This window comes from Erythrolamprus reginae, chromosome 6 (assembly GCF_031021105.1).
Source record: "Erythrolamprus reginae isolate rEryReg1 chromosome 6, rEryReg1.hap1, whole genome shotgun sequence".
Taxonomy (NCBI): Eukaryota; Metazoa; Chordata; class Lepidosauria; order Squamata; family Dipsadidae; genus Erythrolamprus; species Erythrolamprus reginae.
Window position 1 is genome coordinate 15373393 of NC_091955.1, and position 20737 is coordinate 15394129.

Consider the following 20737-nt stretch of genomic DNA (forward strand, 5'->3'; position numbering starts at 1 on the left):
TTGAGAAGAGGCAAAAAAAAATCTTGAACACCAGGTTCTTATCAAGAAAAGTTCATAAGTGGAGGCGTTCTTAGGTAGAGGTACCACTGTACTTGGCAACTGGTTCATACCTATGACTGTTGCTGTGTCCCAAGGTGATGTGTTCACCTTTTGTGGCCTTCTGACAAGCAAAAGTTAATGGGAAAGCCAGATTCACTTAACAACCGGGTTGCCTACTTAGCAACTGCTATGATTAACTTTACAATTGTAGCAAGAAAGGTTGTAAAATGGGGCAAAACTCTCTTAACCAATGTCTCACTTAACGGCAGAAATTTTGGGCTCAATTGTGGTGGTATGTCGAGGGTTGTATGTATCTCCCAGCTCTGGGTGCACAGTCTTCAAATTCCATCAAATTGATGTTGCTGAAATGCGGTGATGTGACTTTTTCTCAGGGTTTTGGTAGCAGTAAGGATGAAAGCAGGCAAAATAGTGAGTCTACTAATATCAAGTGACCTAAGTGCTAAAGCCCACTGCAACAATATCGCCAAAAAGGCTTCTAGAGTTGTTAACCTGATCCTACGTAGCTTCTGCTCCGGCAATCTCACACTACTCACAAGAGCCTACAAAACTTTTGCCAGGCCCATCCGTGAATACAGCTCATCTGTCTGGAACCCATACCACATCTCAGACATCAACACCCTTGAAAATGTCCAAAGATATTTCACCAGAAGAGCCCTTCACTCCTCCACTCGAAACAGAATACCCTACGAAAATAGACTAACAATCCTGGGTCTAGAAAGCTTGGAACAACAGCGCCTAAAACACGATTTAAGTATTGCCCACAAGTTCATATGCTGCAATGACCTACCGTTCAATGACTACTTCAGCTTCAACCGCAACAACACAAGAGCAAGCAACAGATTCATACTTAATATTAACCACTCCAAACTTGACTGTAAAAAATATAACTTTAACAATCGAGTTGTCGAAGTGTGGAACTCATTACCAGACTCAATAGTGTCAGCCCCTAACCCCCAACATTTCTCCCTTAGACTGTCCACGATTGACCTCTCCAGGTTTCTAAGAGGTCAGTAAGGGGCGTACATAAGAGCACTAGTGTGCCTTTCATCCCCTGTCCAATTGTCTTTCCTTTATCTCATATATATCTTTTCTTCCTTTCATATATCTTCTCCTCTATTTTTACATATTATCTTTATATATATTAGTTCATGTCTATTCTCTTCCATATGTATTGTGTATTGGACAAATGAATGAATAAATAAAATAAATAAATTAGAAGAGTTCATATGCACTCACCTGGAAATACCTGATCCTTCCCTACCCCAAACAAATATCCCTGAAAAATATAGCCTTGTGCCATCGGGGAATGTCATCATTATCTCATCACAATGCCAATTGTAGCCTTTTCCTTTTTCAGGGCAATTCCCAGAGAACACTTGGCTTATATTCAGCTGTCGGAGTAAATCTTGATCATAATACTATAATTTTATTAGGGATCCAACCATGCTCTTTGTGACATCCTTCTGCCCTGTGACTTTTTCCAGTTCTCCCTCACATTCAACATTCAAGACTCCTGGACACCCAAGTTTACTCAGTTTCTATTTGAAGTTTCATTTCTTTTTTTAAGGGGATGGGTTTTAATCTTTATTTTCATTGCATGAGTTGATTACTCTTACATATTAAAGAAAGAGCAAGGGATAAATCAGCTAGAGAAAAGAAGGACTGGGGTGGGGTGTCACGAATAACAGTATTCCAATATGTGAGAAGCTTCCACAAAGAGGAGGGGGTCAACTTATTTTCCAAAGCATCAGAGGGCAGGGTAAGAAGCAATGGATGCAAACTAATCAAAGAGAGAAGCAACCTGGAATTAAGGAAAAACTTAATTATCAATAATACGGTGCTACCTCTACTTACGAACTTAATTCGTTCCGTGACCAGATTCTTCAGTAGAAAAGTTTGTAAGAAGAAGCAATTTTCCCCCTAGGAATCAATGCAAAAGCAAATAATGCGTGCAATTGGGGAAACCACAGGGAGGGTGGAAGCCCTGTTTCCTCCCAGGAGATTCCTAGAGAGACCTCACGGAGGCTTCTCCACGCCTTTTCCGGCCCTGTTTCCTCCCAGGAAATTCCTGGAGAGGCCCCACGGAGGCTTCTCCCTGCCTTTTCCAGTTACAGTTTCGGAGGCTCGGGTTTCTAAGTGGAAAATGGTTCTTGACAAGAGGCAAAAAAATCTTGAACACCTCGTTCTTATCTAGAAAAGTTTGTAAGTAGAGGCATTCTTAGGTAGAGGTACCACTGTACTTGTGGAACCTCCTACCCTGTTTCCCCGAAAATAAGACGTACCCCAAAAGTAAGGCATGTCAGAGGTTTTGCAGAATTTGCTAATATAAGGCACCCCCCGAAAATAAGGCGTAGTCAAGTTTACATACGGTATGGTGGAAAAACATACGGTACCATTCAAAGCTGTTCATAGCGGTACCGTAAGAATGTGGCGTCCCCTGCTGGCCCCTTCCATCGCTTTGTACCGCCCAGTACAGCAGACACAATCTGCTGCTGTCTCACCGCCATTACAGTCTCCACTACAGTGCGTAGACTGTAGTTCCTCTGGCAGCCGGAAGCTGCAATAACGGGAGTATACTGTTGTACCATATAAGTGCCGTCGTTTGTGTGTGTGTGTGCCATACTGACAGGTGCCGTACCGTAATCAGTGTACCGTACGGTACACTTTCTTTGGGGGTGTCAGCTTTTCTGCCTGTGAATTTGTCTTATTTGAGAAATATAAGGCACCCCCCGAAAATAAGACGTAGCACAACTTTTGGAGCAAAAATTAATATAAGACAGTGTCTTATTTTCGGGGAAACACGGTAGCTGTACAGAAAAGACCATTCCATTTTTGAGGTATCTTATTTCATTTTCCAGCTGTTAGACATGAAACCACTTTACCTTAGTAACAGTGAAAAAGGTCTATAGATCACTCTGGTAGGCAACGATAGAAAGAGAATATAGTTTGTCCTAGTGTGAAGGTTGAAAAATTCCGCTATGAGCGTCCAGTTGTCAGCATTACATATGGCCACTGAAATTTGCATGTAATAATTGCAAGTGAAACGATATTGTCAGGAATGAAAACGATTTCATAAATTAGTCTATAATCCAGTTCCACATGGAAGAAAGCTGCTAGCTAAGTGAATGTTTCTATGGAAATACTTCTCTGTTAGGTAGATCGTTTATTTAAATGTGACCACTATCAAATATTTGGTTTAGCATGTTTAAGTACCCATATAATAAAAGACTTGAAGCTATACAACAGATTTGCAGCCCGCATTCTTTAACTAGAAAAAGGGGCCAGAATCCTATTTGCATGCATTAAACCCATTCATTTTGGTGGGTTTAAGTGTGTCTAATCCAAGTGCTTAATATGTTCTATTGGAATTTGGTTCATAAAGAGCGTTCAATTAGATTTAACTTCATTGCCTTACTGTGAACATTTTATTGTGTTTGGGTGACTGATGGAATGAGAATGTATGACTAACGCCTAGCTGCACTTTTTAAAAAACAGTAATATTTTACCATGTGATGAAAATTAAAAAATGGGAAAACATGTCTATTTTTAGTTCTTCTCTGTAGGTTTTTTTCCTTAATTCCTTTCTTAGTCACAAACTTCTCATTACATATGACATAAGTTCAGAGTCCCCATAACAAAAAGGTCCACCTTTCACAGCTGCAAAATTGTTCTAAATTGGCTTTAATTGTCTCCTGATTGCTTAATCTCTCTTCTGGCTTGATGTGGGGAATGTGCTTGCTATACATACACACACACAAACACACACGGAGGAGAGGGGAGGGAGAGACCACTCCCCTCCCTCTATGGAAGCAGAAGTAATGTTTTGTACTATTTATTGTTGTTCACAGAAATTAATTGAAGTATGGATGGTCACGAATAATAGAAAATATTCAATATTACATCAATAAGATGGTGCTATTTCTTTTGTGAACTACAGTGGTATCTCTACCTAAGAACGCCTCTACTTACAAACTTTTCTAGATAAGAACCGGGTGTTCAAGATTTTTTTGCCTCTTCTCAAGAACCATCCACGGAGAGGGGTGGCATACAAATCCAATAAATAATAATAATAATAATAATTTTCCACTTATAAAACCCGAGCCTCTGAAACTGTAACCGGAAAAGGCAGGGAGAAGCCTCCGTGGGGCCTCTCTAGGAATCTCATGGGAAGAAAAAGGGCTGGAAAAGGCAGGGAGAAGCCTCCGTGGGGCCTCTCTAGGAATCACCTGGGAGGAAACAGGGCCTCCACCCTCCCTGTGGTTTCCCCAATCGCACACATTATTTGCTTTTACATTGATTCTTATGGGAAAAATTGCTTCTTCTTACAAACTTTTCTACTTAAGAACCTGGTCACGGAACGAATTAAGTTCATAAGTAGAAGTAGCACTGTATTATTGATAATAATTATGATCATTAAGAAAAATAAATAACAAATGCATATCGTACAATTTATTACATTATAAATTTCTGAGGCGTGGAAACACAAAATTCAAGGTGCTTCAGATATGACTACAGTGACACAACTATCTCCTGAGGTTACCGGCTTTCATATCTTGTGTGGTATCCAGGGGCTATGTCTTTTTTCTGTCTGTTTTTTATGTGCATAACACACTGAGATATGTAACAAAACCTGGCAAATGTTTGATCTCATTATCACAGCAACCATGTTGACTTTCCCCCGTATCCTATGGACACACCTGTTGGATTCACTCCAATTTAAAGATTAAGACCATAATTTAGTTTCACGTGGACCATTATCACTGAATGTATCTTTTGGATGATGATAAGATGGCTAATAAATGTCAAACCAGACTATTTACGGGACCATCTCTTGCCGTATGCCTCCCAGAGACCAATAAGAGCACACCGAGTTGGCCACCTCCAGGTCCTATCGACTAAGCAATGCAGGTTGGCGGGGCCGTGGGAGAGGGCCTTCTCTGTTGTTGCCCCGGCTCTATGGAATCAACTCCCCCCGATGTCCGTACTGCTCGCACCCTACTGGCCTTCCATAAGGCCATGAAAACCTGGCTTTGCCGGCAGGCCTGAGCGCTATGAACTAACAACTATCCTGGCCAAATAGTATGAATGGTATGCATTCATGTTGTCTTGATTGTTTCATTAGGGGTTTTTAATGAGGGTTTTATAGTTTTAGATAGTATATTTGACTTATTTTTATTGTTGTTGTATATATATTGTTATTGTAAGCTGCCCTGAGTCCTTCGGGACTGGGTGGCATAGAAGTTTTAATAATAATAATAATAATAATAATAATAATAATAATAATAATAATAATTTATTAGATTTGTATACCGCCCCCTCCAAGAACTCGGGGCGGCTCACAACAATAATAACAATGTGCAAATCCAATATTTAAAAACCCAATTTAAAAACCCTTATTAATAAAATAATCACATAACCCAATCAAACATAACACACAATAAATAAATAAATGAATGAATGAATGAATGAATGACTAAATGAATGAATGAATGAATGAATAAATAAATAAATAAACACAAACAAAGACAACAACTGTCTTCATGACAAAACAAGTACTTTGCTCATAGATTTTTTCATTTTTGTCATTTGTGCAACTTGCAGTAACTTCATTGCAAGTGGGCACTCACATGATAAAAACATGAGAAAGTCCTAGTTATTTGGAAGCAACAGGAAATAATTGCTTATACATGGTTTCTTCTTCTGAAGAACCCTTTGTGAATGTGTGGATATTTGCAAATAAAGCCAGGTGGATAATAGTCTTGCATAGGAAGCTCCATATCCACACCCGTCCCTGTTAAAAGCAATGTTCCCCAAGGTAGCATACTGGGACCTACACTCTTCATTCTCTACATCAACGACCTTTGCGACCTCATCACAAGCAACGGTGTTCTTTTTGCAGACGGTGTAAAACTCTTCAACACCACTGATAACATAACTACCCTACAAAAAGACCTAGACTCAGTTTCTGACTGGTCCAACATATGGCAACTCCAAATCTCAACCAGCAAATGCTCTGTCCTGCACATCGGCAAAAAGAATCAGAACTTCAAATACAAACTTAATAAACAAATTATCACAGATAATCCGCACTCGGTCAAGGACCTCGGGATACTAAAAACTAAAGATCTAAGTGCCAAAGCCCACTGCAACAACATCGCTAAGGAGGCCTCAAGAGTTGTTAATCTAATCCTACATAGCTTCTGCTCTGGAAATCTCACACTACTTACCAGAGCTTACAAAATGTTCGCCAGGCCCATCCTCGAATCCAGCTCATCTGTTTGGAACCCACATCTCATCTCAGACATTAACACCCTGGAAAATGTTCAAAGATACTTCACAAGAAGAGCCCTTCACTCCTCCACTCGAAACAGAATACCCTATGAAACTAGACTTAAAATCCTGGATCCTGAAAGCTTAGAACTACGACGCCTTAAACACTAGAGTGCCTTCCGTCCCCTGTCCTATAGTCTCTCCTATATCTCGTATTTCTTCTCTACTATATCCTCTATAACCTTCATTGTGTATTGTTGTGTATTGGACAAAATAAATAAATAAATAAAATAAATAAATAAATAATACCTTCTGATATTTTTCATAGCCCCTCTACGTGGAAATATTTAAATTGCATTTATTGGAAGAAAAAGTGTGGTGTGATGATAGGTATTCTACAAGTCATATATTATCTTCCCTTAATCTAAAATAGAAAATGTTAGGATTAAGGCTCTTGTCCTACATAGGCCACAGAAACCAGTTAGGTCCCACAGAGTGGGTCTTCTCCGGGTCCTGTCAACTAAACAATGTCGCTTGGCAGGACCCAGGAGAAGAGCCTTCTCTGTGGCGGCCCCGGCCTTCTGGAACCAACTCCTCCCAGAGATTAGAATTGCCCCCACCCTCCTTGCCTTTTGTAAGCTTCTTAAAACCCACCTCTGCCACCAGGCATGGGGGAACTGAGATACTCTTTTCCCCTAGGCATTTACAATTTTATGCATGGTATATCTGTATGTATGTTTGGTTTATAATAAGGGTTTTTAACTGTTTTAATATTGGATTGTTATATGCTGTTTTTATTACTGTTGTTAGCCGCCCCGAGTCTACGGAGAGGGGCGGCATACAAATCCAATAAATAAATAAATAAACCAGTTATTAGAAAGTTCTGGGTCATAGCTGGAGACTCAGGAAAAAAACAACAAGAAAGTTTAAATATTTTCAGGACCACAGTCCAAAGTCTGTTAGTAAAAATTAGCGTCTCAGAGAGAGAAAGAGAGTGAGTCAAGTTAATGATAAACAGTATTCAGACAACCAACCAAACAAAAAAAGTTTGATCCACTTTAAAACATTTAGCTATGTAAGATCTTCATATAGACCAGAGACAGAAATTAAATTGTGGAATATCATCAATTTTCCGGTGATATGTCTGGCTACAACAAGTTTTTTCAAAAGTTTGTCAGATTGATGGGTTACCCATATCCCCCTGCTCTTAATTAAATGAAATCCATGAAATCCTTTTCCTGCAACCATTAATTTTCCTTTGATCAGTTATTTTGAGGAAGGACATGCACAGCAACAGTAGTGTGAATACAAAAACAGCAAAACAAAGAGAAAAACTGAAGAGAGGCAATTCCAGTTTCCCTCAATTTTCATGGGTTCGAACTTCGCAAAAAGTCTATACCACAGTTTTTCAAAAATACTAATTAAAAAATATTTCGCGTTTCCCCCCCCTATACCACGGTTTTTCCGACCTGATGACATCATATGTCATCGCCAAACTTTTGTCCGCCTTTAATAAATATTTTTTAAATAAACTTTAATAAATAAACATGGTGAGTAATAATCTAAATGGTTGCTAAGGGAATGGGAAATTGTAATTTAGGGGTTTAAAGTGTTAAAGGAAGGGTTGTGATACTGTTCATAGCCAAAAAATAGTGTATTTACTTCTGCATCTCTACTTCGCGGAAATTCGACTTTCGCGGGCGGTCTCGGAACGCTTCCCCCGCGAAAATTGAGGGAACACTGTATTGCTATTGGCTCAAACGTAGTCTTCTGTTCCCCAAAAGCTTTCTGGGCTTTGTCCATCTCTATTATACAGGATACCAGAATACTAATAGTCATATAAATCATAGAATCATAGGACTGGAAGGGAGCTTGGAAGTTTTGTAGTCCAAATCCCTAATCAAGGCAGGAGTCCTTATACCATCCTGGACAAATGGATGTCCAATCTTTTATTTTATTTATTTATTCATTCAATTTTTATGCCGCCCTTCTCCTTAGACTCAGGGTGACTTACTTTATTATTATTATTATTATTATTATTATTATTATTATTATTATTATTTATTAGATTTGTGTGCTGCCCCTCTCTGAAGACTCGGGGTGGCTCACAACAATAAAAACAGTACATATCCAATAGTTAAAAGAATTTAAAACCCTTAATATAAAAGCAATCATACATCTCATACAAAGCCTGCATAAAACTGAAGGGTCCAGGGGAATCAATTTCCCATGCCTGACGACAGAGATGTGTTTTCAGGAGTTTGCGAAAGGCAAGGAGGCTTGTGAAAGGCTTCCTTCCTTCCTTCCTTCCTTCCTTCCTTCCTTCCTTCCTTCCTTCCTTCCTTCCTTTATTCATTCATTCAATTTTTTAAATGCCGCCCTTCTCCTTAGACTCAGGGCGGCTTACAACATGTTAGCAATAGCACTTTTTAAAAGAGCCAGCATATTGCCCCCACAATCCGGGTCCTCATTTTACCTACCTCGAAAAGATGGAAAGCTTGAGCCGGTGATCAGATTTGAACTGCTGACCTACAGTCTCAGTGGCCTGCAGTACAGAACTCTACCTGCTGCTCCATCCTGGCTCTTTTCTTAAAAAGCTCCCATAACTCTGGGAGGTAAGTGAGTCCATTGTTTAATTTATTTTATTTATTTATTGGATTTATACTCCACCCTTCTCCGAGGACTCACGGCGGTTGCTCTTAGGAAATTTCTCCTTAGTTACAAGTAGGATAGCTCATGGATGAAGTTTCACTCTTTCTTCTTGTTCGGCCCTCAAGCACTTTGGGGAGTAAATCAACTACTTCTTCTCTGTTGACTGCCCAAAATGTACTAGAAAACAGCTATCATTTCATCCCTAATTCTTGTCTTCATCAGCCAAGACCAGTGATGGTGAAACTATGGCACAGGTGGCACGCGGAGTCATATTTGCTGGCACATGAGCCGTTGCCCTAGCTCAGCTCCAACATGCATGTGTGTGCCAGCCAGCTGATTTTTGCTTGCACAGAGGCTCTGGGAGGGCGTTTTTGACTTCCAGAGACCCTCCGGGGAGGTGGGGAGGGCATTTTTTACCCTCTCCTGGCTCCAGGAAATCCTTTGGAGCCTGGGGAGGGCAAATCACGAGCCTCGGGGCCCACCAGAAGTTGGAAACAGGCCGTTTCTAGCCTCCAGAGGGCCTCTGAGGGGCAGGGGAAGCTGTTTTTACCCTCCCCAGGCATTGAATTATGGGTGTGGGCACTCATGCATGTGCGATAGCGCACACACACACACTCGCCATCACTGGGCTAGACATACTTAGTTCCCTTCACCATGCATTGAGTGGTTTAGCCTTCAAACCCCTTATCCTCTTCATTGCTCTTCTCCCCACTCTTTCTGGGGTCTCAGCATCCTTTTTATATTGTGGCAAACCAAACTAGATGAAGTTTAGTATTGCAAGTGTGGCCTTACTAGTGTAATGTAGGCAGTACTATTACTTCCGCACGAACCCCAGCATCCGGTGAGGTCTCACAGAGTTGGTCTCCTTAGGGTCCCGTCGGCCAAACAATGCCAGCTGGCGGGACCTAGGGGAAGAGCCTTCTCTGTGTGGGGGCTGGCTCTCTGGAATCAGCTCCCCCCGGAAATTCGCACTGCCCCCACCCTCCTCTCCTTCCGAAAGAGTTTAAAAACTCATCTTTGCCGCCAGGCCTGGGATTTTAAATCTTCCCCCCTGATCAATAAATGCCCTTCATGGCACTGGACCAGAATATCTCCGGACCGCCTTCTGCCGCACGAATCCCAGCGACCAGTTAGGTCCCACAGAGTTGGCCTTCTCCGGGTCCTGTCAACTAAACAATGTCGGTTGGCGGGGCCTAGGGGAAGAGCCTTCTCTGTGGCGGCCCCGACCCTTTGGAACCAACTCCCCCCAGATATCAGAGTTGCCCCCACCCTCCTAGCCTTTCGTAAGCTCCTTAAAACCCACCTCTGTTGTCAGGCATGGGGGAATTGACATGTTCCTTCTCCCTAGACTTATAAAATTTATGTATGGTACGCTAGTGTGTATGATTGGTTTTAACTTGTGGGGTTTTTTAAATTAATTTAAATATTGGATTTGTTGTACATTGTGTTGCTGTTGCTGTGAGCCGCCCCGAGTTTGCGGAGAGGGGCGGCATACAAATCTGATTAAACTTAAACTTAAACTTAAACTTTTAGTATGATCGTCGAATGAATTGTAATTGCAGTTTTTTAAATCAGAATTTTAAGAATTGTTTTAATGTATTATTAATTGGATTGTTTATTACTGTTTTCTGTTTTTTGTATATGCTGCGAGCCGCCCGGAGTCCTCGGAGAGGGGCGGCATACAGATCCAATTAAATCTAAAATCTAAATCTACTTCCTGTGATCTTCCCCCTGTTGATGCGGCATAGGATTGAACTGGCTTTTTTTTTTGGCAGCTGCTGCATACTGCTGGCTCATATTTAAGTGGTGGTACACTAAGACAGTGATTTTCAACCATTTTTGAGCTGCGGCACATTTTTTTACATTTACGAAACCCTGGGGCACATTGAGCGGGCGGGGGGGGGGGGTGGCTAAAAAAAGTTTGGACAAAAAAATTCTCTCTCTCTCTTCCTCCCTTTCGCTCTATTTCTCTGTCCCTCCCTCTTTCTCTCCCTTCCTCTTTCTTTCTCTCTCCATCCCTCTTTCATTCTCTTCCTTCCTTCCTCTTTTTTGCTCTCTTTCTCTCTCCCTCCCTCTATGTCTTTCTCTCTCTCTCCTTTCCTCCCTCTTTCTCTCTCTCTTGCTTTCTTTTTCTTGTTCTCTTTCTCTCTCTCTTGCTTTCTTTCTCTCTCTCTTGTTCTCTTTCTCTCTCGCTCGTTCTTTTTCTCTCTTGCTTTCTTTCTCTCTTTCTCTCTCTCTCTCTTCCTTTCTTTCTCTCTCTGAGCTTCGCGGCACACCTGACCATGTCTTACGGCACACTAGTGTGCCGCGGCACACTGGTTGAAAAACACTGCACTATGACACCAAGATCCCTTCCACAGTGGCTCAGATCCAGGCGAAGGTGGCTACCTTCCCCTGGTTCAGCAAGGAGTTATGCCCAATAAGCTGCACTAGGAAGGTTTTGATAGGAATTTCCGCCCCATTCGTTTTTGGCCTCGGCAGGTCCTTTGTTTACAGTTGAATTGAAGTTATTGAAATTGAAGTTATTTAAATTTATGCTAATTTAATCACGTGACCCTATATTTAAATCCATATACTGTCTCAGCGTCTTTATTCCGCTTCCGGGACAAATTATTATTGAGTCAGACACTGCTTAGTTTGACCCTGTGCATTTGGTTTTTCCTGACTAAGTGCGGGAACTTACTTTTCTCACCACTGAACTGCATCTCATTAGGTAGAGTCTATTTATTTATTTATTTATTTACTTACTTACTTACTTACTTACTTACTTACTTACTTACTTACTTACTTACTTACTGGATTTGTATGCCGCCCCTCTCCAGAGACTCGGGGCGGCTAACAGCGACAATAAAACAGTGTACAATAGTAATTTGGTATTGATGATTAAAAATCAATTAATATAAAAACCAAACATACATACATACATACATACATACATACATACACACATACATACATACATACATACCATGCATAGAATTGTAAAGGCCTAGGGGGAAAGAGGATCTCAATTCCCCCATTCCTGGTGGCAGAGGTGGGTTTTAAGTTGTTTACGAAAGGCAAGGAGGGTGGGGGCCGTTCTAATCTCTGGGGGGAGTTGGTTCCAGAGGGCTGGGGCCGCCACAGAGAAGGCTCTTCCCCTGGGTCCCGCCAGGCGACATTGCTTAGTTGACGGGACCCGGAGAAGATCCACTCTGTGGGACCTAACTGGTCGCTGGGATTCGTGCAGCAGAAGGCGGTCCCTGAGGTAATCTGGTCCGGTGCCATGAAGGGCTTTATAGGTCATAACCAACACTTTGAATTGTGACCGGAAACTGATCGGCAACCAATGCAGACTGCGGAGTGTTGGTGTAACATGTTCTAGTTTGTCATGATCCTGCTGAATCTTTTATCTTACTTTTTGATTTTGATTTTTTTTTTAGCAACATGGTAGCTTTCGGGTCACTTAACATAGCTGAATTATTGGAGCTTTGCAAAACTCTGAAAAACAGCCTTTGCTTCAGTGATCTTTGGAGTGAAGGATTTCGAAGGCAATTCACAAAGCAGTGTAGCTATTCCCAATGGTAAAATGGCCAGTTTCTTTGGATTCCTGCGTTTTTAGACTTTACAATAGATGTCCATCAGCCTCTTCAGGGAAAGTTATTAGAGGAACACCGCATCTCAATGTGTTGTGGTTAGCTCTGGCCCTGCTCCTACCCCAAGGACTGTAGATGTGGGGGAGACATCCACATGCTGCAGGCCTGTTTTGCCCCTGGTGGAATCTGCTGATGAAGGCTCCTCTGACCAAGAAGACATGAGTAACAGGGAGGAGGAGAGTGGGGCAGAGAGTTCAGAAGGAGATCAATTATCTAGCTCCTCCTTGGATTCAGAACAAGAGTTAATGATACAGCCACGCATGCGGAGAGCGATGCATAGGCAACAACAACTGAGAGATTATTATCAAAGAAAACGAGGCCACCTGTGGTCGGGTGGGGCTGTGGTGATTAGTGAGGCTGCTATAAATAGCAGCCTGTGGGTTTGGCCATTGTGGAGGATTATCTGATTGTTGTGTTTCGTGACTGCTTTACTGACTTTGACATTTTGTGTGCTGATTTTTCCCTGCTTTGAAACTAAACCAGAGCAAAGTGTGTTTCACTTTGTGAAAGAAGAAGGACTGTGAATTACCTCACAGCTGCAAGCCAAGTATCACAGAACTGATAAGGGACTTGTACAAATTACCAGTTTGTTTGGAGACGAGTGCTCCTTGCAATACCAAAAGAGGGCTTAGTTTATGTGAATTTTCATTATAAAGAACATTGTTTTGAATTTTCAAACGTGTGTGTGTCTGAAATTTGTACCTGTGAATTTTTGGGAGGAGTCTACCAGAGAGCCCGACAGAACAGTAAAATGGCCAGTTTCTTTGGATTCCTGCGTTTTTAGACTTTACAATAGATGCCCATCAGCCTCTTCAGGGAAAGTTGTCAGAGGAACACAGCATCTCAATGAAACAATAGCATGGCCTCCGTAGCACAGAGCAATTTTGGCAGTTTTGCAGTGACCTGTTAGTTATGCTTCAAATGAGAAGAGACTTCATGCATTTTATAAAAATGTGAATGTATGTTTACAGTCAACTATAAGAAATGCAATTTGACAAGGTGGCAAGAGAAAAATATCAATGACTAAGTCAGCTTATACAGAGCAGAGCATACAATATACTTTTGAGACCCCCAGAAAGCAAAATTGTGTATTTTTCCAGTTAGAAAGTTAATATGTTATATATTTTAAGAAATACATTCTCCAGAAATAACTGTGAGGTAGTCTGTTGCAGCCCTCATCTGCTTCTATGAGATTTGTTTGAAATAAATTTCCAGCCACTTGTTATCTAAATGAACATTGCACATTTAACACCACATTTGTCAATGTACTTGGGAAATATGGAATACAGTGTTCCCTTAATTTTCGCGGGTTCGAACTTCGCGAATAGCCTATACCACGGTTTTTCAAAAAATATTAATTAAAAAATACTTCACAGGTTTTTTTCTATACCACGGTTTTTCCTGCCTGATGACGTCATACGTCATCGCCAAACTAATAATTTTTGCAAATCAATAACAAAAAAACAATTATTGTTAATAAATAATTATGTTTATAAATATCAGGATCACTAAGTGTCTTATTCAATGGTGAGTACCAGTAATAATGGTGAGTAAATTATTGTTAAGGGAATGGGAAATGGTAATTTAGGGGTTTAAAGTGTTAAGGGAAGGCTTGTGATACTGTCCAGAGCCAAAAATGGTGTATTTACTTCCGCATCTCTACTTCGCAGAAATTCGACTTTCGTGGGCGGTCTCAGAACTCACCCCCCTCGAAAATCGAGGGAACACTGTACACAATACAAAGGATAGAAGTCATCTTGGAAGTATTTAGGAAAATTTAGAGGACAAAGAAATGACTTTGCTATAGGTATGGATTATAGGCCACCCAAGCAATGTATGCATTTTTTGTTAATCATTTAGCTGACGTATGCAGAACACACACCACTGTAGTAAAGGGGACTTTAACTACTCTGACATTCACATGCATGAGATTTTGGCAATTTTCACTGATTTCTTTGCTTCCGCACATGCAGAATTCTTGCATGGGGTTGTGCGGGGACGCACAGATGCACATGTATCGCTGTATCACTAACAGATCGGCAATCCCAGGTGTACCGGGGTCAGCCTAATACTGCGATCTACTCTGGACAAGCACAAATAACTTGGAAGAGGTGATTAACATCCCAGGGATCTGAAGGAGCAGGAAGATATAATATCAGAGCCATTAAATGCAATCTTTCTCATGTCTCCTATAGCATAAGAAATATCAGAGAATAATCAAGTGGAGGATCTGTGAATACCTAGAAACGAACAAGGTGATTTTTAGAAGCCGGCATGAGTTTGTTAAAAACAGAAACAGTAACTAAATTACTGGACCTGCAAAATGCTATGGATGTAGTGCAGTGGTACCTCTACTTACGAACCTAATTCGTTCCGTGACCAGGTTGTTAAGTAGAAAAGTTTGTAAGTAGAAGCAATTTTTCCCATAGGAATCAGTGTAAAAGCAAATAATGCGTGCAAACCCATTAGGAAATAAATAAAAGCTTGGAATTTGGGTGGGAGGAGGAGGAAGAAGAGGAGGAAGACAGTCGCTGCCGAAGGAAGAAGGTGAGATGAGAGGAATAAAAAAAAATCCAAAACTTTAAGGCTAAAAAAAAAAGAGGGACTCTGAGGTGGCGAGGAGGAGCACGTGCCTCCAATACACCCAGCGTGAGGCTGCCTCCCATACACTGTGCCAGAGAGAGAAACCCAGGGGGAATGGCAGGAAACTGGCTGGCCCTCCATGCTGCTCTCAAATTTCCTGGGAGTTTTTTCCGGGCTCGGATTCTTAAGTAGAAAATGATTCTTAAGAAGAGGCAAAAAAATCTTGAACCCTTGGTTCTTATCTAGAAAAGCTCTTAAGTAGAGGCGTTCTTAAGTAGAGGTACCACTGTATACTTGAACTCCAGTAAGGCATTTGACAAAGTAGGTTGCAGCCTATTTCTTAGTAAGATAGAACAATGTGGGATACACAGAACTACCACTGGATGGATTGGCAACTGACTGGCCATTGCACTCAGTTAAAGGGGCTAGAGGCTAAATCGTATGATGAATAATTGAGGGAGATTACCAACTAGCCCAGTGACGGCGAACGGGTGCCATAAGTGGCACATGGAGCCATATCTGTTGCCACGCAAGTTGTTGCCCTAGCTCAGCTCCAACATGCATGTGTGTGCTGGCCAGCTGACGTTTGGCTTGCATGGAAGCTCTGGGAGGGCATTTTTGGCTTCCAGAGAGCCTCTGGGGGTATGGGGGAGGTTTTTTTTACCCCCCTACTTGGCCCACCAGAAGTTGGCAAATAGGCCATTTCCAGCCTCCAGAGGGCCTCAGGAGCGGGGCAGCTGTTTTCACCCTCCCCAGGCATTGAATTATGGGTGTGGGCACAGCACATGTGTGATAGCATACGCTCCCGCTCTTTTGGCACCCGAGGAAAAAAAGGTTCGCCATCACTAGCCTATCAAAGGGAAGCATTAAGGGGACATGATAACTCTCTTCCAGTATTTGAGGGGCTGTCACAAAGAAAAGAGGATTTGTTTATTGTCAAAGCACTAGACAGCAGGACAAGGAACAATGGGTGGAAGCTTGCTAAAGAGAAATACAACCTACATGTTGTGAGTGCTACATCACTGGAGATTTTTAAAAGAAGACTAGACAACCATTTGACCAGTAATGGACTGCCAAAAATTTTACTGCCACACCATGGGTGTGGCTTATTTTGTGGGTGTGGCTTAATGGTCACGTGACTGGGTAGGAGTGGCTTGCCAGCCATGTGACCAGTGGGAGTGGCTTGAAGGATCATCATCATTCAAGTGAACTGTTAAGTCCTCAATTTACAACCTCACCAGTGTCGTTCGTTGGGGTGACAATTTGCCCTGCTCTCCTTCCTGGGTCGCCCCCTGCCTCAGGCTGGGTAACTAGGTGAACGGTTGCTGATCAGCTGTTGAGAACAGAGGGGGGAGGAAAAGGACCCCCTGCAACTCCTGCTGGTGCTGGTCTCCCTGCCACTTTCCGAGGAGGAGGAGGAGGATGGGAGGGGGGCAGTAAAGGGCAGCCAAAATTTTTACTGCCACACTGTGGGTGTGTCTTATTTTGTGGGTGTGGCTTAATGGTCACGTGACTGGATAGGAGTGCTTGCTGGCCATGTGATCAGGTGGGAGTGGCTTGAACGATCATCATCGTTCAAGTGAACTGTTAAGTCCTCGACTTACAACCTTACCCTTGTCACTCGCTGGGGTGACAATTTTTCTTTGCGTTTCCCACGCTCCTACTTCCTGGGTCGCCCTCCCCCACCTCAGGCTGGGTAGCTAGGCGAACAGGTGCTGCCAGAAGCATAAATGCTGCCAGCGCCGCTTCCATCCACGCTTGCACCTCAGGCGGGAGATAGCTGCGTGAGGCTGGAGGGGAGCCGAGCAGGAGAGAGGGAAGCTTGTTTGAGGCCAGGAAGGGTGAAAGAGGGGAGAAAGCAATGAGTACAGATGCAGCAGCAGCAGCAGGGAAAAAAAGGAGAGCCGAACCGAGACCAGCAATCCAGGAAGTGACAGCTGCTGATCAGCTGGAGCTGTGCACGCATCTTCATTTCCACCGTTGGAAATATGTTCTACCCCATGCTGCCTGCTGCCCACCCCAGGGTTTTTTTAAAAAAAAATATCAGAAAGCCGAGGGAGAGTTACATGGTTATTATTGCCGCACAATGCCTTTTCATCCCAACTGCGGATGGAGTGAGAGCTTTGCAAGGGAAAAAATACCACAGCCCAGACCGCTCGGCTCAACTCTCCTTTTTCCCCTGCTGCTGCGCGATCGTAACTTTTTTCCTCTTTCCTCCTTCCTGGCCCTGGGAGGTGGCTGTGTGAGGCTGGAGGGGAGCCGGGCAGGAGAGAGGGAAGCTTTTCCAAGGCCAGGAAGGAGGAAAGAGGGAAAAAGTGAGGAGTGCAGACACAGCAGCAGCAGCAGGGGAAAAGAAGGAGAGCTCACCTGAGACCGGTAATCCCGCAAGTGACTTCTGCGGGTCAGCTGGAGCTGGGCATGCAGCTTCATTTCCGCTGGTGGAACTATGTTCCACCCCCATCCTGCCTGCTGCCCACCCCTGCATTTGACCAAGGTGGTATAAGGTCTCCTGCCTTAAGCAGGAGGTTGGACTAGTAAACCTCTGAGTTTCCTTCCAACAATATGATGATTCTAGGTACTACTTAGAAAATACAGTAATACCTCGTCTTACGAACCTAATTGGTTCCAGGGGTAGGTTCGTAAGACGAAAAGTTCGTAAGACGAAACATTGTTTCCCATAAGAAACAATGTAAGATCAATTAATCCATGCAACAAAAAAACCCGCAAAAAAACGCCGCCATCCAGCTGTCACCTTTTGAAATGGCCGGGGGGGCTTCTCAGCGTTCTCCTGAACCCGAACGCCAAACCCGAACTTTCAGGTTCGGTGTTCAGGAGGACGCCGAGAAGCCCCCCGGCTGTTTCAAAAGGTGACAGCCGGGCGGTGAGGCTTCTCGGCGGCCTCCCGAACACCGAACCCGGAAGTTCGGCAAAAGTTCAGGTTCGGGAGGCCGCTGAGAAGCCCCCCGGCTGTTTTAAAAGGTGACAGCCGGGTGGCGGGGCTTCTCAGCGGCGGCGGGTTCGTAAGAAGGAAAAAGTTCGTAAGAACAGGCAAAAAATTTCTGAACCCCGTGTTCGTATCCCAGGTTGTTCGTAAGACGAGGGGTTCGTATCATGAGGTACCACTGTACTGTTTCCCTTTGGTGCATTTAAGACAATTTTCAGTAACACATTTTTGTCTGAGAGTCAACACATTTGAAGCCAAACATGGCCAGGTTCCAAGTCGAACAATAATTTATCCAAACCAGAGTAATCTGTATACAGATGTCTTTTGTGTGTGTGTGTGGCTCTCAAGCAAGCTAAAGCAGGCAAATGCTGATATATAGTGTTTCAAGGAAGCTAAAATTTGATAGAGGCACAAAAATCCAGTTCAGTTTATTATCAGACAGGGCCAGGCAGCTGGCTCCGACGAGAAGATAAACAAACAATGAACACAGCAGCCAAAGGACCGAGGCAAAACATTGGAAGCAATGCTTTCATACAATCTGGCGTTTTAAAAGCTGCTAAAAATGGGAGAAGTAGGATTTCGATACGAAACTGATAAAAGACACACTTTTCCACATTATTGCAAAGGCGTTCTGAACATTGCATGTTATGGATGGCAGAACGTGTATTTTGCAAGTAGTGTGCTCCTCCCTAATAGTCTCATCAACAAAATATTTGCCAAACCACGAGAGCAGAAATTACATTAGCTCTTTTTTATATATATTTTTATTAATTTTCTTAAAATAGACAAAACTGACAAACATACATTTAACATAAAAATGGGGTTGTATCTTCCCCGCTTATTCTAGAAGTAAAATTTCAATACAGAAAAAAGAATAAATTCAAAAAGTACTTAAGTTCAACTTATTGCTTTAAATGAAAAGAAGAAATTTGTTTTACCTTATGTGCAGCAGCAGCCAAAAAAGCCAACTCAATCCTAAGCTGCATCAACAGAGGAATACGCTCCAAGACCAGGGAAGTACTAATATCACTCTACTATGCCCTGGTCAGACCCCACCTGGAGTACTGCATCCAATTCTGGTCACCTCACTACAAAAAAGACATCGAAACTCTGGAGAAGGTGCAAAAAAGAGCAACCAAAATGATTAGGGGACTCGAAACCAAGACTTACGAAGAGAGATTGAGAGAACTGGGCATGGACAGCCTAGAAAAAAGAAGGTCTAGAGGGGACATGATAGCAGTTTACAGATACTTGAGGGGTTGCCACGGTGAGGAGGGGGTCTCTTTATTCCCCAGGGCACCAGAGGGCCGGACGAGGAACAATGGTTGGAAGCTGACCAAGGAGAGATTCAACCTGGAAATAAGGAAGAACTTCCTGACGGTCAGAGCGATCAACCAATGGAACTGCCTGCCAGGGGAGGTGGTGAACTCCCCAACTCTGGACACCTTCAAGAGGAGATTGGACTTCCATTTGGCTGGGGTGCTGTAGGGTTTCCTGCTCAGGCAGGGGGTTGGACTCGATGACCTAACGGTCCCTTTCAACTCTATTAATAAATAAAATAAAATAAAATAAAATAAAATAATAGATTTTCATACATAAACTAGTTCTAACATAAATCTTAAATCATATCACTGCTAATATAGTTCTCTTATTTATTTATTTATTTATTTCTTATTTTAATATTTCTTCTTATTTATCCATATATACACTTTGTTCCATATCTCATAAAATTCTGTTTCCTCTTGATCTTTTAACCGTCTTGTCATCATATCCATTTCAGCGCAATCTAATATTTTCTTAATAACTTCCTCTTCTTTGGGGATATTTTCCCCTTTCCAATTTTGCGTATATATTATCCTGGCCGCGGTCAAAATATGAATAACTAGGTGTAAAATTTCTTTCTTATATCTCTGATTAGTTATGCCCAGTAAATAAATTAATTTTACTAACCATTATTGCAGGCTGCATTGTAAAGAGTGATGGAAGCCAGCAAAAACTCCCTGACCTTAAATGATAAGAGATTTCAATGAAGTTCTTCCTAACATTATCTGACCTCTGCCATGCTAACTGGCTGCAGCTGAGGGAGAGATACTTGCCTGGTTCTAATGAGAGAAGATTATCAGGGGCTTCTTTGTCCTTGAACATCTGCCTTCCAGGAGATAGAATAGAATAGAATAGAATTATAGTGGTACCTCTACCTAAGAACGCTTCTACTTATGAACTTTTCTAAATAAGAACTGGATGTTCAAGATTTTTTTGCCTCTTCTCAAGAACTGTTTTCTACTTACAAACTCAAGCCTCCGAAACTGTAACTGGAAAAGGCGTGGAGAAGCCTCCGTGGGGCCTCTCTAGGAATCTCCTGGGAGGAAACAGGGCCGGAAAAGACAGGGAGAAGCCTCCGTGGGGCCTCTCTAGGAATCTGGGAGGAAACAGGGCCTCCACCCTCCCTGTGGTTTCCCCAGTTGCACACATTATTTGCTTTTACATTGATTCCTATGTGGAAAATTGCTTCTTCTTACAAACTTTTCTACTTAAGAATCTGGTCAGGGAACAAATTAAGTTCGTAAGTAGAGGTACCACTTTATTTATTGGC